Here is an 18,295-nt window from a genome sequence, read left to right as displayed (position 1 = left end):
ATTGAACAACACCTCCCTCCCTCACCCCCCTCCCTCCCCAACACATACAGTACACTACAGTAATGGGCAAAATCCCTATTATCCATATCTGGATAATAGCACATTTGCCCATTAAAAAATAAAACATAACCATAACATTACCCAGCCAGCATATAGTAAATTAAAATTTTATTTAGCCCTGTCCTCCTTCTCTTCCTCTGCATCCTCCTTGTCTTCAGTGGGCACAGTAAACTAAAAGAACTACTGACCTCCAACCCCTTAATCACCGTAGCGGTTATTAACCACTGTGATAATTAAGGGGATAACACCCCCTTCCGCTACCCACCCCGGATTTGAAACCACCCTTCCTGAGGAAACTGCTCCCCCCCCCCCCCATAATATGGGCATGGTTGTTCTACTATAGCAGTCAATGGGCAAAGTAAAAAAAAACAAGCACCAAATAAAATACATGAGATTTAAATTAAAAAAAAAAAAAAAACCATTTGCCAATAAACCAATTAATTGAATATTTTTTAGGCTGCCCATTGACTGCCTATGTCTTTATCGATGGCCATTTCTGGGTATAAATAAGCGCAGTGGCAATCAATGCATTTTTTGGCAATTTTTTTTAAAATTGAAATGTCATGATGTGTTTATTTGACAAAATTCAACTTATAACTCCTTGGTAAAACCCAAATTTGATTCTTCTGTCTCCTAATCACCCCTTGATGTGTCTATTTGATAAAATTCAACTTGTAACACCTAGACCGGACAACACCCTTTTTAGAAGTACCATTTGTTTAAACGTGTCTCACATGTGCTAATTGAGCTGGTTGGGCTGTACTGAATTCAGTCAGGTGACTTGTAAGACCTATATAGCTAGAGACACACTGGGGAAGCAGTAATGCAGGGGCAAGCAGCATACATTTACATTTAAAGTAGCATTTTTTATGTAGAATGCAGTGTGTGGTTGAACAGGGTGTTCAACAGGAATGAACAAGTGGATAACACCTGAATCCTGGATTTTGAACTAAAGCAGGAACAAAAAGACACCGCACTACTTCCCAATAGGATAGATCAAAAAAGGAGAGTGTTCCCAAAGTGGAAAAAAGCTAATTTATTAGAATCATGGAGAAAAAAACAGCATACACAGGCAGGAGGCTATCTGTACATTAATGGGGCTATATAAATAAAGACAAACAATACAATACAATGTATTTTATTTGGAGCTTGTTTTTTTTTTAGGCCCATTGACTGCGATAGTGGCAAACAATGCCCATATTATGGCCATGGTTTATCACTGTGCCAACCAATTGGTTTATTGGCAAATACAACGTATTTTATTTGGTGTTTGTTTTTTATTAGGTTGCCCACTGACTGCTAGAGTGGTAAACAGTTTATTACTGTGCCAATCAATTGGTTTATTGTCAAATGTTTTTTTTTTATTGAAATATAATGTATTTTATTCAGTGCTTGTTTTATTATTTCATTGGTAGAGGGGGTGGGGGGGGGGGGGGGTAGTTGCTCCGGGGAGGGTGGTTAGGCCTAACCAGGAGGGTGGGTAGCGGGAGGGGGTTTAACCCCTTAAATATCATAGCGGTTAATAACCACAACATTTAGCATAGATTGAACTTGATGAACACATCTTTTTTCAACTTCATCTATTATGTAACTATGTAAGGGGTTGCAGGTCAGTAGTTTTTTTTATTTTACTGTCAGTTCCCACTGAAGACACGGAGGATGTCGAGGAAGACTAAGAGGACGAGGACGGCCTTCATCTTGGCAGGGGTAAGTACAGCTTTAATTTACTATATGCTGGCTGGGTAATGTTTTTCTTATGTTTTATTTTTTAATGGGCAAATGTGCTATTATCCAGATATGGATAATAGGGATTTTTCCCATTACTATACTGTGCTGTACGTGTTGGGGGCGCGGGGGGGGGGGGGGGTCGGGGAGGGTTGTTCAATGTATTGTATTGGTGTATGTATTGTAATGTTTATTGAGGATAGAGGGGTTGGGTGAAGGGGGTAGTTGCCCCTGGGTGAATGGTTAGTATTCTGTAGCCACAGGGTATAGGCCCGATATAGTATGGCCAGATAGCTTAACTCAGCCCGCTTTTCAAAGCACACCAAGTCCTGTGATATTTTCTTAACTTTATTGGAAAGGCATAAGATATATACAGGTGCTTGCAGATGGTATGATGTGATGAGAGAGTGCTTCTCTGTGTAGGTGCTTTGTAATGAGAAGCAGGTAAAACAGAATGGCCTTGCCGTGGAGTGTGTAGCATTAGGGGGTTACTCACTCAGCCAGTGCAGGAAGGAAAAGGAAGTGAGGAGCAAGGGTCAACAATAAGTGAGATGGTACTAAACTAACTGTGTAGCAAAGACGGAAGACGGGGGGAGGGCAGAATAGCCCATTCTGAGAAGGATCTCAGAGGTTGCTATAGCAACCCACTGACTAAATGTACAGAGGCAGGGATTGCAACATTGTGTCTATCACACAGGTACAGTGTGTTTTCAGAGCAAATATACATGCAGCTGAAATAAGGAACTGACAGGCAGAAGCTGCAAAGTGCGGATAAACAGAAATATGAATCCTGTTCCAGGACAGTTAGGCCTTTGTTAGGAATCTGATTTTTCTGCGCCGTCCACGCAATACACAGACTACCCTCAGAGAGACTAAGGGCGCGCAGCGCAACCTCCGCTTACCTGCCTCCACGGGCCGTCAGCTCCTCTGTCCCACACGCACACGTGTGTCCTCCTTCAATGCTGGTCACGTGCACACGCAGCTTACAGAGCGCACGCCCAGCACCCACTCTTCTACTTCCACTCCTGCTATGAGGCTCCGCCCCGTACACTGCATGGGTGTAATCAGAGTGCTACCAGTGCTCACCTGGGTTGTATCAGCCACAACTATCCAGAGAGGCTACCTGCAGTCCTCCTGACCCGCCTCCATCCCTGATTGGTCAGCCCAGCCTTATCTAGCATCTCTGAGCCCTCTCTCATCGCTCGACATAGTCTCTGTATGGAAGTGTTTGGTGTACTCGTACGACTAACCCCTTTGGCTCTCGACTTCGGCTCTCCTTGGACTACGTATTTTCTGGCATCCCACGATCACGGTTTGTACTTCAACCTTCCTCATCTCTCCGCTCCCTGACCTCGGCAAGGCAATCACTATTCCTCTCTTATACCGGCAAGTATTGTCCACGTTACTTATATCTGGCCTGGCAACGCTTGACACCACACTCCGGACTCGCTCCCTTTGCTGCGGGTGCGTGTATATCCTACTTCCCCCTTCAGCACAGGGGACGGGTCTGGTCTGCGGGTAGCACCGGCATAACAGCCTTTCAGGTGGGTAGTTGGAGCGGCTAACCCTTTCATTACCATAGAGATTACTACCGCTAAGGTAATGAAGGGGTTAAACCCCTCCTGCAACCTTCACGGTAGACATAACCACCCACCCTGGAGCATCTACCCCCTTCACCCACCGCCCCTACCCCCAATAAACCAGGTACTCTGATAACCCCATCATTGCCTTAGTGGCTACCCTGCAGGTAATGAAGCTGCTTTTATTTTATTTTGATAACACAGAATTGCAGCAGGGGATCTCTGGAGCTGCATTAATTTCAGCCTCAGGAACCCCTTGCTTCCTGAGTTACAGGCCCCATTATGGGGTGCCAGTATCACCTTGCTTTGTTTAAATGTCCCAGTCATGTGGGTCGTGACACAGAAGAGTTTAAACATGGCGGGGATACCGGCACCCCATACCGTGGCCTGTAACTCAGGAAGCAGGTGGTCCCCAGGCCTGAAATGAATGCAGTTTAGCTCCGGAGACCCCTTGCTTCAATACTGTGTTATTAAAATAAAATAAAATCTGTGTGATTGCCTGTTAGAGGCACGCAGAAAGATTGACTGATTTAGTCTCACTTTTAGTGCGCCTCTCTTACAGACAGATGCTGCCTGGTAGGATTCACACAGCCCGACTCCCATTCAAACGCAGGTACCCCTGCTGTGTTAATCCCGATGGGCCATTACTGACTGCTAGGCGGTGTGCCACCGACTTTCAAGCCATTGCACATGCTTTAAGAGCCCATGTTCGCATGCAAGCGACCGACCATAGCGCTACATCTGTAGTGTTCCCAGACATTTTTCGTCCGGTCACTCTAAAGACCCAGCCAGTTTAAATGTTGTGGGTTTGGATCATATTCCACCATTTAAACTTGGAATTGATAAGTTCAAGTCTCTCAGTATTTTTTAATACTTTTTTGATTTCCAATATGGGGACACACACCTGTAGGCCTAAATGAGTGCATTGATACTAGCATTCTGGTATAATACTGCCTTTATACACAATTATTTGGCACGTAGTTTGTCTTCAGTATTCTCCCTGTCCTGTGTTCCTCACTTCCCAGCCTATGAATCATTCTATAGCAATCAGTGTTTCCTATCCGCAATTTACTGCTTCTTTTTCCATGTCCTCTCTGCATTTATCATTCATTATGTTAGGTCATGTTTGGCAATAACATTGTGGTACAAATAACATCATTTTCAAGCAATCTAGTACTAAACTCCACTTTATGTGCATTCCCACCTTTCACAATTTAATTCGTATGTTTTATAATGATTGGCCAATATGATGTTAGCATTGTGGGTTTTTTAGCAACCTAGGGTATTTAAACCCTTACTATGGACCAATCAATTATCCCCTAATGAAGTCACGTTGTGACAAAATGCATAGAATGTCACGGACGCCATACCAGCTATGCGAAAGTCGCCATCTTGGACACACGAAGAGTGGTCAGAATCTATTCAATCCGCTTGGCGGCAAATATCGGTGGGGTCCACGGGTCCTCCCTCTGTGGATATCTGCATCTCCTGGAGGCTCTCTACTGATTCCTGCTTTGGTTGAGTACTATTGTTGACGTCCTCCAGCTGATGTCCCGCACGCTAACCAGCATCCGTTCGTGCATAGCAATTTTCTCTATATGTGATTTTTTAACTAAACTATTGTGAGTGCAAGTCCTAGAGGCTTTTTTATTTTTATTAAATTGTTTGTGTCAAGTTACGCTATGGAGCCTGGGCTTTTTGTATTTTTCTTTTCAGGTCTTTCTTGTGAGATGTGGTTCATCACTGTTCTATCACTTTCATCACTATTTAGAGACTAACCCCTGCTTCATACCTATTTTTTTTAAAACTCTCTCCCTCCTCCCCCTCCCCCTCTGCTCTAAAAAAATAATTGTGAAGCAGGGGTTAGAGACAGAGCAGAAGAAAACCAAGTTAAGGGAGTGTCCATTACAGACAGTAGGAGAGGTGGTACACAGGGAGAAAAAGTTAAAGAAATAAGATGGGCAGCATAAGTGGCATTGGGATTGTCAATAGGTATATAGCCCTGGTAGGTTTGGGCTATTATTCTGTCCTCCTTCTGTGCAATAATCCCTGGTAAGGGCAGGTTTGCCAGGAGTTAAGATGGGTTCTCCCCACTCACTGCAGATCAGTGAGGCAGAGAAAGCAGTGCAGTCAGGCCTGTGTCCAATAAGGGACAGGGGCGGGCTCTTGTTGTATCTGTCTTAATGATCTGCATTTCCTGTATTGAGTCAGTTGCTCCTACCCTGAGAGGAGCTGAGTCTTACCTAACCGAGCTCTCAGGGACCTGGCAGGCTTGAGGCCCTCCCTCTGGGAGAGGTTGGCAGACTGTTCCCACTACTCTGATAGGGGGTAGTGGAAGAGCTAGGCTTGCTTCCAGGGCCCTGACTGGGAGTGAAAGGCCAGGGTTATCCTGAGAAGTACTGCTGTGACTGTGTATGCTGTACAGTGTGCTGCAGAGGAAATAAAGTGTTCCTGATTATAAAGAAGCGGTTGTGAGACTGGAATCTCTCATCCCTGAGTGGGACGTTCTATTCCAGGGATTCCACCCCATATCCTGGGGCCTGCAATAGATGGAGGCACTGTCACCGTGAGTACGTACTGGGTATGTCCCCAGAAGCCTGTCCTGACCTTCCCCATAATACCATCAAGCGGGAGACTCAGGAGTCCTGTAAGCCAGCAGGTGCGCCACACTATTATGCCTTGTAACCAGAGTAGCATTTCCCCTAGGAGACCCTATTTGCGATTGGGTGGGGGAATACCCGTTACAGGTATATCAAAGGAGCAGCAGTAAAAAAAAATAAAAAAATAGGTTTGAAGCATGGGGTTTCCAGAGCTTATCTGTGTTGATTTCAGCTCTGGGGACCCCCTGCTTCTTGAGTTACTAACCTCGGAAGGGGGTGCCGGTATCTCTGCACAGTTTAAAATGTTCTTAATGACGTGGGGCGATTTTTTTGTTTTCATTGTTTATTTTATCAGTATTAACACAGAAAACCAGAATTCCTATTTATAACTCACTATGCTGCCAGGGTCCTGTGATACATGGAACGAGCCAAACTCTTACTGGTCTTGGAGGGAAGACTGCCAGAGCACACACCCACTCAACTACATGCAGAGGGTATAATAGAAAAGAGGAAACGGCCCTTTCTGTAGACTGGCATTTACCAAATGAGCAATAACAAACACCTAGATCATTTGGGTTGGGCTTGTAGAATAAGCAGCTGGTGACACTGGGAACACCTACAAGTATTACCGCTCTCTTCAAAACAGGTCAAATCTTCTCTAACTTGAAGGGTAGAGAAACAAAAGTAAGGTAGAAGTGATATGCTCCATAGCTAACTAGTTAAAAAGAGTGCAAGCTTTAAGGACCACAAAGGTCCCTTCTTCAGTCAGATTTTCTTAGAAGCTGACATTACAATTTATATAAACGAACTAACCCGGTACCATCCTCGATTTGGAACTTAAATGGTGAATATTTGGACGTGTTTCACTCCCTCTATCAGAGTCTGTAAGGGACATTACGAAAGGAGGACATTACTTAAAAATTGTGGGTTCTCCAAGTTTGAGATGCAATGCTGTAACTAGTTAAAACTACACAACCATACTCAATACTGCTTTATATTAGAGTATCTAAATCTTCAGGGGTGTGGGGAGATCCAGCACAGGCAATGTTACATCTCTTTCTTTTAATATTATATTTGCAGTTGCATTTTTATAGGGAAAAGGTGCCCTAAATAAAGACATTTATGTCTGAACTAATAAAAATAACCCAGCCCCATTATTAATAATTTCATAATCGCTAGATGTTGGAATTTTATTTCCCTCACAAAAATAACTCTGTATAGAGTGTGTGAACACCACACATTGTAAGTGCTAGGCCTTGCAGCCTTCCCTCCAGCCATCTCCATGGCAACCCAAGGCCTTGTCCAACCATCTGCTTCTGTATCTTCCCTCCCAGTTTCATTTACACAAACAGGCGGAAAGGAAAACATCAAGGCAGCTGCAGCCCTAGCCTTTTCACTGCCAAAGGGGTCTGCAACACATTGCTTTACAAGACAAAGAAATGTGGTCAGAGACAAAGAAGACCCTTTCTCTGCATGGATATCCCAATCAATATATATTGCTAAGTGGAATCCGTACTTAAATTTGATGTTTTTTGGGTGCCCAACCCCTCAAACTTTTTGGCTTGTGCAATAAATACATAATAGGGGGCCAACGTAGACAAAGAGTTGTTTTAGGGATGGGGCACGTTAAAAAAAGTTTGGGAACCACTGCACTGAATGCAGAAAGATGTCACTCCATAATGACCAAAACCAGTGCATTAAAACCATACACGTAGTTTTTCCATTTGGGTTGATGCAACCAGGTGTATCTTATAAATATTGCATAACAAATTTGGTTAACCATGTGCAAATATTTTAACTAATAAAACATCTCTACATACAGTATTTGTATATACTGATACATGCATAATATTTATCAGATCTATTTTTTATAAATGCCATAAACCAGTACAATTGGTACAGTTGATATGCATTAGGTACTGTACATATTGCTGCAAAATAGGTACAGTACCTGCTAAATAGGTACAGTTGCTCCTAAATAGGTACAGTACCTCCTAACGTTGGAGTCTAGGGAGAATTGGGGGTTCTGGACCAAAAAACAACAACATTTTAACGGAAAAGTTTTAATTTTTATCAATGTGACATCACTGAATCTGTGAAATGGAGGCTAAAAATCAGGGAGTCTGACTCAAAATCAGTCCCATTTCCCCATAGAAAAAACAAAAAGACAGGGCGCACAACGCACATAATGAAGCACAATTAAAAGATAATTTTACTAAAAAATTAAAGGTTCTGCGTACTGTACATCAATATAATGAAAATCAAGCAGTGGGTTAGTGGGGTTACCACACGGAAGAAAGGATCACAGCTCTCCACTGGAACGGACGCGAGGCACTGGATACCAGCAGACCACATCCAAGGCAGCAGCTTCCGTGAGACCTTCAGTCAGGGTAACCAGATGTTGGGAACCGGTGAAGAGTCCCGTGTAAAAGTCCCGTTATGAGGCTCAGAAGCCTCCGTCAGACTTACAGCAATGCAGCTCCAACAGCACGCCGCTCAGACCCGTGGTGCGCCTTCTGATGACGTCACGACACTCTCCTCACATGGAGCGGGGGAGAGAGCGCATCGGCGAACAAAACACAGGGCAGGCAGGGTAGCAATAGTAAACACCCGTACCGACATGCAGTGAGGCAGGGGACCGGGAGGCACAAGCCAAGAATATACTTGACAAACAGTATGGTCAGATAGATGAACAATCCAACAATCCAACTAGTTTCGTAAAACACGGTTACTTCATCAGGGTGTTTACTATTGCTACCCTGCCTGCCCTGTGTGTTGTTCGCCGATGTGCTCTCTCCCCCGCACCATGTGAGAAGGAGAGTGTCGTGATGTCATCAGAAGGCGCACCACGGGTCTGAGCGGCGTGCTGTTGGAGCTGCATTGCTGTAGGACTGACGGAGGCTTCTGAGCCTCATAGCGGGACTTCTACACGGGACTCTTCACCGGTCCCCAACATCTGGTTACCCTGACTGAAGGTCTAACGGAAGCTGCTGCCTTGGATGTGGTCTGCTGGTATCCAGTGCCTCGCGTCTGTTCCAGTGGAGAGCTGTGATCATTTCTTCCGTGTGGTAACCCCACTAACCCACTGCTTGATTTTCATTATATTGATGTACGCAGAACCTTTAATTTTTTAGTAAAATTATTTTTTAATTGTGCTTCACTATGTGCGTTGTGCGCCCTGTCTTTTTGTTTTTTCTATAGCCCTAGGGGTGTCGAGCCACCCCTCAAGAAAAGCTGCAGACGTCACATTAGTGTTATTTCCCACAAGGTCAATTTATTGTTTATTTAAACTTTCACTTGCACTGTTTCTATATACACTGTTGAATCATGTTTTAGCTGCGCACTTTCAAGCTTTTGTCCATTTCCCCATAGACTTGTTTGCTCTGAATCATACAGGGTTATTCATTAATTGTGGCAATTGGGGCACTATCGTACGGAAACTCTCTCTGACTTGAACATGAGTTTCTGTTCGGTAATACCCTGGTCGACACCATCACCGTTTAATAAGAGAGACCAAATAGGCTACGGTGACCAGGTTTAGCAGGGACAGTCCCGGTTATTAAGGTGTCCTCCCGGTTTGGGTAGGTAGGTGGAGATGGAGGTAGGAGGAGATCAGAGGAGGATTCCGGCGGCAGAGCACGGAGCTGATCACGTTAGGCCGCAGATTCAGTAGCCAAAAAGTGATGTGTGGCCTGACATCCACAGCGACGGGGAGGCGTGGCGGCGGCATGGCCGTGATAGCACGTGAGCGGTTTGCCCTCATTGGCTGAAATGCTCACGTGACCCGGCTGTCGCACGACAAACACAAATTTGTTTGTGCGCGCACGGTTGCGTGCTCTATGGCCTGCCTCGTAGATGTACTGTATGGCCTTTTGTTCGCGCCGGAGTATGGACACGGCCTTACAAGAATTGTAGCCAGTAGGAGGAAGGAGGAGAGCAGGGCTGTCTCACTGTGTAACCAGTGCAGCTTCTGGTCAGCAGGTAACGCTGCAGAGCACTCCATAGTGCTCCTCTCTAGATCTCCCGGTTCCGCGTGTCTGTATTGGTAAGTGTGTGTGCCTGTGTTGGTAAGTGTGTGTGTGTGTGTTTGGTAAGTGTGGGTATTTGTAATGCATGTGTGTTTCATGCATTACTGTATGTGCATGTATACAGTATGTTGTTTATTTAGAGTGTTTGTATATGTTGAATATAAATGTATATGGTGTAGTGTGTGTGTATATATGGGAGGGGGGAGGGAGGATGGAGGAGAGGGAGGAGAGGCAGCATGGGGGTAGGAGAGATGGGGATGGGAGAGAGGGGTGATAGAGGAGAGGGAGGCTGGGGGAAATGGAGGATGTATGTTAGGGAAGGGAGAATGAGGGAGAGGAGGGTAGAGGGAGGATGGGAAAGAGAGGGTGGATGGGGAAGAGGGAGGGAAGATGGGGAGAGCGAGGGTAGGGGGCGGATGGGGGAGAGGGAAGGGAGAGAGAGGATGGGCGGGAGAGTGTGGGCGAAGATGGGGGAGGGAGGGCAAGGATGGGGGGAGAGGGTGGGAGGCGAGGGTGGGTCGAGAGGAGGGGCAAGGATGGGGGGAGAGGTGGGGCGAGGATGGGGGGAGAGGTGGGGGGCGAGGATGGGGGGCAAAGAGAGAAGATAGTATGGTGGGAGAGGGAGGAGAGAGGATGGGGGTGAGAGGGAGGAGAGAGGATGGGGGGAGAGGGAGGAGAGAGGATGGGGGGAGAGGGAGGAGAGAGGATGGGGGAGAGGGAGAAGGGAGTATGGGGGAGATGGAGGAAAGCAAAAAAGAGGGGGGGCACACTTTGTGATTTAATTTGTTTTCTAAATATTTTTTCATGTATCCCAGTTTTTACATTTAAAAATCTGGTCACCCTTCAAATAGGCTCCTGTTCAATATGCTGTGAAACTGCTTCCCCGCGCTAGAGAAAAGATCAGCTTCATTTAAATTGAAGAGACTAAAATCTTTAGCCCTAGGAATCAGCTTCACAACATACATGGGCAATAGGTCACATTTTAATAATCTGAGTTTAAGCCCTTGGCTGCCAGTGCCAGGAATAGCCAGCACGGCATGTGAAGAGACAACACAGTTTTAATACAAGCGTTAATCCTCATTAACTCATTTGCCTCCTAGCAATATATTTTCCACACTGCCAACACGTTTATTAACAATTAGTCACTATTTTCCAGCCCAGTCATGACGAGAGCAAGTACAGCTCAACCCCGTTATAACGCGATCCGGTACAACGCGAATCCGCTTATAACGCGGTGCAAGTGCAGCTCCCAGTTTTCATATTTATGAATACTTTTCAACACGATTATTGGTATCTTAAATACTTTATTGTGCAATTCAAACAATTGTACATTATTTCTAACACGATCCACTTATAACGCGATGTGATTCTTTGGACCCCAAGCACAGCGTTGTAAGGGGGTTGAGCTGTATGTTAAATCAGGGATGGAAAAAGCACCTAAAAATGTACTCCTGGCCCACACGTCAGTCACCGCCACGATCAGCAACAGAGCAACCTATCCTGTTTTGCTAGCGCGAGGATAGGTTGAGCTGTTTCCAGAAGCAACGGTGACTATGGCACTGATTAGTCTGGCGAGGGGGGGAAACCAAGCGAACAACTGGGGCGGTTTGGGGAATAGATGTTAAATAGGGTTGGCAGGTGTGAAGTATTGAACTGGACAGTCCTGTATTCGGACACTGCCCAGTAAAAACGAGTGGTAATAGTGGACATGTATGTGTCCGGTATTACCTCTCTGACATAGTGACCTGACTGGCTTGGGGGCCTGTGGGATTTGTGTCGAGTATTTTTAGAGAAGCTGCCTGGCAACCCTCGCTTTTAAACCGTTCCCAAGAAAAATAAGTAAGAGGCCGCAGAACAGTTCCCCTGTATGTTAGCTGAACGGAAACATCAGTTTGTTCTGGGGTGGAAAACACCTTCTTCCCTATGAAATGGTGCACAGTATAATGATGTGTTTACCCATTGCACCATAAATAGAGGCTGAGCTGTTTAAAGAAACAGGGGGTCTCTATATAAAACCAACTGAAATGTAAAATCCAGCATTCTAGCAATATATCATTCTACTGAGTATCTCTTTATACTTCCACCACTAAATATTAACATGCTGCAATTATAATGATAGAGAATATCTATATACACTTTAAGACAGATGCTTAAATATATAATACTCAGTATCTTTCAACCTCCTGAAAATGAACATGATACACGGTACAATACGGAGTATTTTACAACAGCCCTGAAAATGAATAGGTGACACTATATAATAATACTGAGCATCTATATACACATCCAATAAATAATTAGGCAGTTTATACAGTATAATAATACGGAGTGCCTCTATACAGTTCCACCACTGAATATAAACAGGCTACACTATATAATAATACTGAGCATATTTATACACTTTCTCCCACCTGAAAACAAATGTGCTACACGGTATCATGATAAAAAGCATCTTTACACATTGAAAATTAATAGGCTGTACTGTACAATCATCAAAATACACTTCCCCCATTTCATGTCACATTGTGTGGTCTCTGCGCTCTACCCTCTAATGAGTCAATCATTAGGTTGCGCTTATAGTGCCGTCGCATCGCGGCAAAACAAATGCATTGTCGCCGTTGCACGCGATAGCGACAAAGCGACGGAGCGACAGTGCTACCAGAAATCTGGTAGTCACTGATATTTGATTTTTTCGGCAACGGCCTCCCCTTGCGGCCAATCAGGAGGTTCTCCGTCCCTCTACCCTCCCCTTTTATGACGTCGCTGGCTGCAAACCTAAACACATCTTTTGCAAATGGCGACGGCGACGGGTGACGTCATTGGTCGCGTCGCTGTCACCGGCACTATAAGCGCGGCCTTACAATAGGAGATTCTTATAGTGTTTGTATAGGGTTAAAGGGTGTACACTAAGTATCAGGCAGTCAGAAGCCAGAAGTTGTACATAGAGTCAGCATCCTTATCTATTAACATGGAAGGTAAAAATACGTAGTGAGGCTCAGTACTGTTTTACACTGCAGCATATTAAATATCAGGAAGGGAGGCGTGTAATGATGCTTCAATGTTTCTTACCCCTTCTACTGTCTGTGTCTTGGTTTCCGTGACTCTTCTCTGTATATAATCCCTTTAATGAAGCAGCTGGGGACAGATCCTGCCTTGTTTGTGCTTTGTGATGCTGCTGCTACTGCTGCTGCTGCTGTGTATAAAAAACACGAAGAATAAGACAAAAGGAAGGGGTGTAGTATTAACACCTTTGTTACCAGAAGTCCTACGACACATTGCACGGCGATGCACCGCATGCCCCCATACACCAAAGGGGTTAATATATATAAATATATATATATATATATTACAATAACACTGGAAAATGCACAGAAAATGCAACTACGCATAATTTTAAAAATTCGAATAATCGCACGCAATGAAAATATTCGCCGGCATATAAATCTTTAATCAGCAGTTTAATGAACACGCAGTAAAATAATCGGGATAAAGCAAGTGTCATTTCCTGCGTATATCTGCAGACATATAAGGAGCAGCTAACAGGAACAGTGAAGGCATCAAAATGCCAATGCCTAAACAAAAAGAGGGCATTTTAAAATGGAGAAGAAACGGCGCATTTGAAAGAGAGCAGGGTTAGGGGATTCACACGATATTTAAGCCTGTGCGGGGCATGACCCAGTGACAGCATAAGGTTTAATACACACGACACACAGACACAAAGCATTGTGAAAAAAACTGCAATAATAGGTTTATGGGGTTAATACGCAGAGCACAGAATGGCTCTGTGGAGCCCAGCATCGTTTGCAATGGATGGCACCGCTTACCTAGAAGAAGAGTTTCCAGTAGCTTCTTTCAGCCAGGACTGAATTAATGACTGGTTTACGCAGCAGCTAAGAAAAGCAGCAGAGATGGGTGGAGCTAGGAGAGAGGGTTGTAAGAGGGGAGTGTATGTATCTATCCTCAAATGGTCCTTCCATCCGCCTCTGACACATTTGGTTGGGAGTCAGTGGGCATGTTTTATTCAGCGTGTTATCAGGCTTGTTTTGCAAGGCATTGAGAACCTTTAAAGCCACAAAGCCTATATAAAGGTAACACATATAATGTTAGTATCTTGCTCCTTGAGCATGTCGTCCTCAGAAATCATGATATTTGTAATCTCAGGCTTCTGAGGCTGCTATGGGATATGCCATCCCATATCTGGATAATAGTAATTTTGCCCATTACTGTACTGTATGTGTTGGGGGGGGGGGAGGGTGTTGGGGGTAGAGGAGGTGGGTAGTAGGGTTGTTGTGTTTATTTTTCTTTATTGGGGGTAGAGTGATTGGGTGCACGGGGTAGTTGCCCTAAGGTTGGGTGTTTAGGACTGGGGGGGAGGAGGGGATGGTGGTAGCGGGACTGGTTAACCCATTCATTACCCTATTGGTTTCCACCGCTATGGCAGTGAAGGGGTTAACTCATCCCACAACCTTCCTGGAAGGTCTGGCCATCCACTCTGGGGCTACTACCCCCTTCATCCACCCCCTCTGCCCTCAATAAACAGACTAATGAAGTTGAACCCCTTCATTGCCTTAGCGGCTAACCGCTAAGGTAGTGAAGCTATTTTAATAAAACATTTAATACTAGTGTACGAGAGCAGGGGGTCTCCGGAGAAAAACCACGTTGATTTGAGGTCCTTGGACCCTCTGTTTACCGAGATACAGGCCCAGATATGGGGTGCCGGTATCTCCTATGCATTTAAATGTCCTGCGTCACGTAACTGGACATTTAAATGCATAGAAGATACTGGCACCCCATAATGGGGCCTGTATTTCGGGAAGCACGGGGTCCCCAGACCTGAAATCAATGCGGTTCTGTTCCGGAGAGCCCCTGCTTACGTACACAAGTTTTAACATTCTTATTAACACCCTGCGATCGCTGGTGAGTTATGCGCAGGGAGAGGCGGCTCTCTCTGTGCAGCTCTCTGTGCAGCTGGGCCAGATTGCTGCAAATGCAAATTGGTGAGAACTTTTGAGAGAGGCTGAGATCACGTTGCTGCTCCTTGTCAGTTTTGGTCATTTTGCTATTGCATGGCTTCAGGGTCTTTCTGAATACGACGATAACTAAACTGACAAAACCTGCAGCGTAAATGACCAAGCGAGACATTTTATGAAGGCTACTAGAATAGGCCCCCTTGAGTGTTACTTTAGCTGCTCCCACTGTTAAATGCTCTATTGAAAGCATCAGCGTTCTGTTTCCTGCCCTCTCAAAAAATGTGGTTGGGCTCTAATCCAGGTGACCAGGAAAGGACCAAATGATCCAGAGTTTATAATTGGAATGGCAGATTAAAAGCCCCAAACTGTCTGAAGCCTTCCCTTTGAGTGTTTTATTTATTAACCCCTTCAGTGATTTATGTATACTGTAGGGATTCCGGTTTTAATCAGAAAAAAAAAGATAGACCACAACCGAGCGTGGTGTTTTCCGTTAAAACCGATAAAGCCCGAAAATGTAATTTTGAGCAGGTTATTTTAATTGGTCGAGTGTGATCACGTGGTGTGTTCCCGCGCCGTATATAAATGCGGCTGTGCGGGAATGCATGCGAGTGACCACGTGAAAAAAAGAGAGAAGAGGGCAGCATCAGATGGAGATGTATGTATGTATGTATGTCTTTATTTGTATAGCGCCATAAATGTACATAGCGCTTCACAGTAGTAATACATGTCATATAAATAACAAATATAAATAACAGGTCATGGGAATAAGTGCTTCAGACATACTGTAAAAGTAACATTAAGGAAGGAGTCCCTGCTCCGAGGAGCTTACAATCTAATTGGTAGGTAGGGAGAACGTACAGAGACAGTAGGAGGGAATACTAGTAAGTGCGTCTGCAGGGGGCCAAGCTTTGTGTCATGTGTCCATGATTATCCAGTGCTACTCATATGCTTCTTTAAGCAGATGTGTCTTAAGGTGGGTCTTAAAGGTGGATAGCGAGGGGGCTAGTCGGGTATTGAGGGGAAGGGCATTCCAGAGGTGTGGGGCAGAAACTGAGAAAGGTTTAAGGCGGGAGAGAGCTTTAGATACAAAGGGGGTAGAAAGAAGACATCCTTGAGAAGAACGCAAGAGTCGTGATGGTGCATAGCGAGAAATTAGGGCTGAGATGTAATGAGGGGCAGAAGAATGTAAAGCTTTAAAAGTGAGCAGTAGAATTGAGTGTGAGATACGCGATTTAATCGGAAGCCAGGAGAGGGATTTCAGGAGGGGAGATGCTGAGACAGATTTAGGAAAGAGTAGAGTGATTCTGGCAGCAGTGTTTAGGATAGATTGTAGGGGAGACAGGTGAGAGGTAGGAAGGCCGGACAGCAGGAGGTTGCAGTAATCGAGACGTGAGAGAATGAGGGCCTGAGTCAGAGTTTTAGCAGTTGAGTAACAGAGGAAAGGGCGTATCTTTGTGATATTGCGGAGGAAAAAGCGACAAGTTTTAGAAACGTTTTGAATATGAGAGGAGAATGAGAGAGAGGAATCAAGTGTGACCCCTAAGCAGCGTGCTTGGGCTACTGGGTGAATGATCGTATTTCCAATAGCAATGTGGAAGGATGTAGTAGGGCCAGGTTTGGGAGGTAGTATAAGGAGCTCTGTTTTTGCCATGTTAAGTTTCAGTCGGCGGATGGCCATCCAGGATGATATTCCAGAGAGGCATTCAGAAACTTTGGTCTCTATAGCAGGTGTAAGGTCAGGGGTTGAAAGGTAAATTTGTGTGTCGTCAGCATAGAGGTGATATTTAAACCCAAAAGATGTGATTAGGTCACCTAGAGAGAGTGTGTAGTGAGAAAAGAGAAGGGGTCCCAGGACAGAGCCCTGGGGTACCCCCACAGAGAGATCAATAGAGGAGGAGGAGGTGTTAGCAAAAGAGACACTGAAGGTACGATGGGAGAGGTAAGAGGAGATCCAGGATAAAGCTTTGTTCCGAATACCAAGAGTATGGAGAATGTGAAGGAGAAGAGGGTGGTCCACGGTGTCGAATGCTGCAGAGAGGTCGAGTAATATGAGCAGAGTGTAATGACCTCTGTCTTTGGCAGCGTGGAGGTCGTCAGTTATTTTAGTGAGGGCTGTTTCAGTAGAGTGAGCAGTGCGGAAGCCAGATTGTAGAGGGTCTAGTACAGAATAGGTGTTGAGAAAGTGTAGCAATCGAGAGAATACAAGACGTTCAAGGAGTTTGGAGGCAAAAGGCAGGAGGGAGACAGGTCGATAGTTAGAAGGACAGGTAGGGTCAAGCTTGCTGTTTTTGAGTAATGGTATAACGGTTGCATGCTTGAAGGATGAAGGAAAGGTACCAGAGTAGAGGGAAGTGTTAAAGATCTGTGTGAGCATAGGGATTATAAAAGGAGCAAGAGGTTTTAGGAGATGGGAGGGAATGGGATCAAGAGGGCAAGTGGTAGAGGGAGAAGAGGAGATCAGCAGTGATACATCCTCCTCCGAGATAGCAGAAAAAGAGTCAAGAAAGACAGGAGGAGAGTTGGGAAGCATTGTGGGATGGGAGGAGGCAACAGATGGGATGTTCTGCCGTATGGACTCCACCTTTTTCTTAAAAAAGTCAGCAAAGTCCTGAGGTGAGATGGATGAAGAAGAGGAGGCAGCTGAGGGTGGTCTGAGTAGAGAGTCAAAGACAGAAAAGAGACGGCGTGGGTTAGACTTGTGTGTGTTGATTAGTGATGAAAAGTAGGTTTGTTTAGCCTGAAAGAGGGCAGAGTTGAAACAGGATAGCATACATTTGTAGTGAATGAAGTCTGCGAGCGTATGAGATTTCCTCCAGAGGCGTTCAGAGGAACGAGTGGAGGAACGCAGCATGCGTGTGTGGGAGTTTAGCCAGGGTCTGGGGTTAGAAGGGCAAGGACGGCAGAGAGAAAGTGGGGCATGAAGATCAAGAGAGGAAGATAAGGCAGAGTTGTAGTTCCTGACCAGGTTGTCAGGGTCTGAAGCAGAACTGAGAGAGGAGAGGGAGGAGCGTAAAGTGGAATCAAGAGCTGGTAGGTTAATAGAGCGCAGGTTTCTGCAAAAACGAGGGCGAGATGGAGATGGAGATGGAGATGGAGAGAAGCGAGAGAGAGAAAATGAGATGAGGTGATGGTCGGAGAGAGGAAAAGGGGAAATGGAGAAGTCGGAGAGAGAGAAGTTTTTAGTGAAAACCAGGTCTAAGTAGTGGCCATCCTTGTGGGTGCTGGCTGCAGTCCACTGTTGAAGGCCAAAAGAAGAGGTTAGAGAAAGAAAGCGGGAAGCCCAAGAGAGAGAGGGGTCATCAATGTGGCAATTGAAGTCCCCAAGGAGAAGA

General features: G+C 45.2%; 1 protein-coding gene across 4 annotated transcripts in view; it reads right to left on the bottom strand.

Moving 5' to 3' along the window:
* PRNP (prion protein (Kanno blood group)) overlaps positions 1-13,908 on the bottom strand; it is a 41,093-nt gene extending 27,185 nt beyond the window's left edge. Inside the window, exons 1-2 of one of the 4 annotated variants that reach the window (XM_075601284.1) lie at positions 13,818-13,908; positions 13,063-13,186 (exon numbers count right to left, since the gene is read on the bottom strand). The gene's annotated coding sequence lies outside the window, so the exon portion shown is untranslated. The remainder of the gene's footprint in view (positions 1-13,062; positions 13,187-13,817) is intronic. The other 3 variants (XM_075601282.1, XM_075601285.1, XM_075601283.1) reach the window with 3 other exon arrangements.
* Positions 13,909-18,295: the final 4,387 nt, after the last annotated feature.

Source organism: Ascaphus truei, chromosome 5 (assembly GCF_040206685.1).
Source record: "Ascaphus truei isolate aAscTru1 chromosome 5, aAscTru1.hap1, whole genome shotgun sequence".
Taxonomy (NCBI): domain Eukaryota; kingdom Metazoa; phylum Chordata; class Amphibia; order Anura; family Ascaphidae; genus Ascaphus; species Ascaphus truei.
The sequence above is the reverse complement of the archived record's forward strand: the minus strand, read 5'-3'. Positions and strand labels throughout refer to the sequence as shown.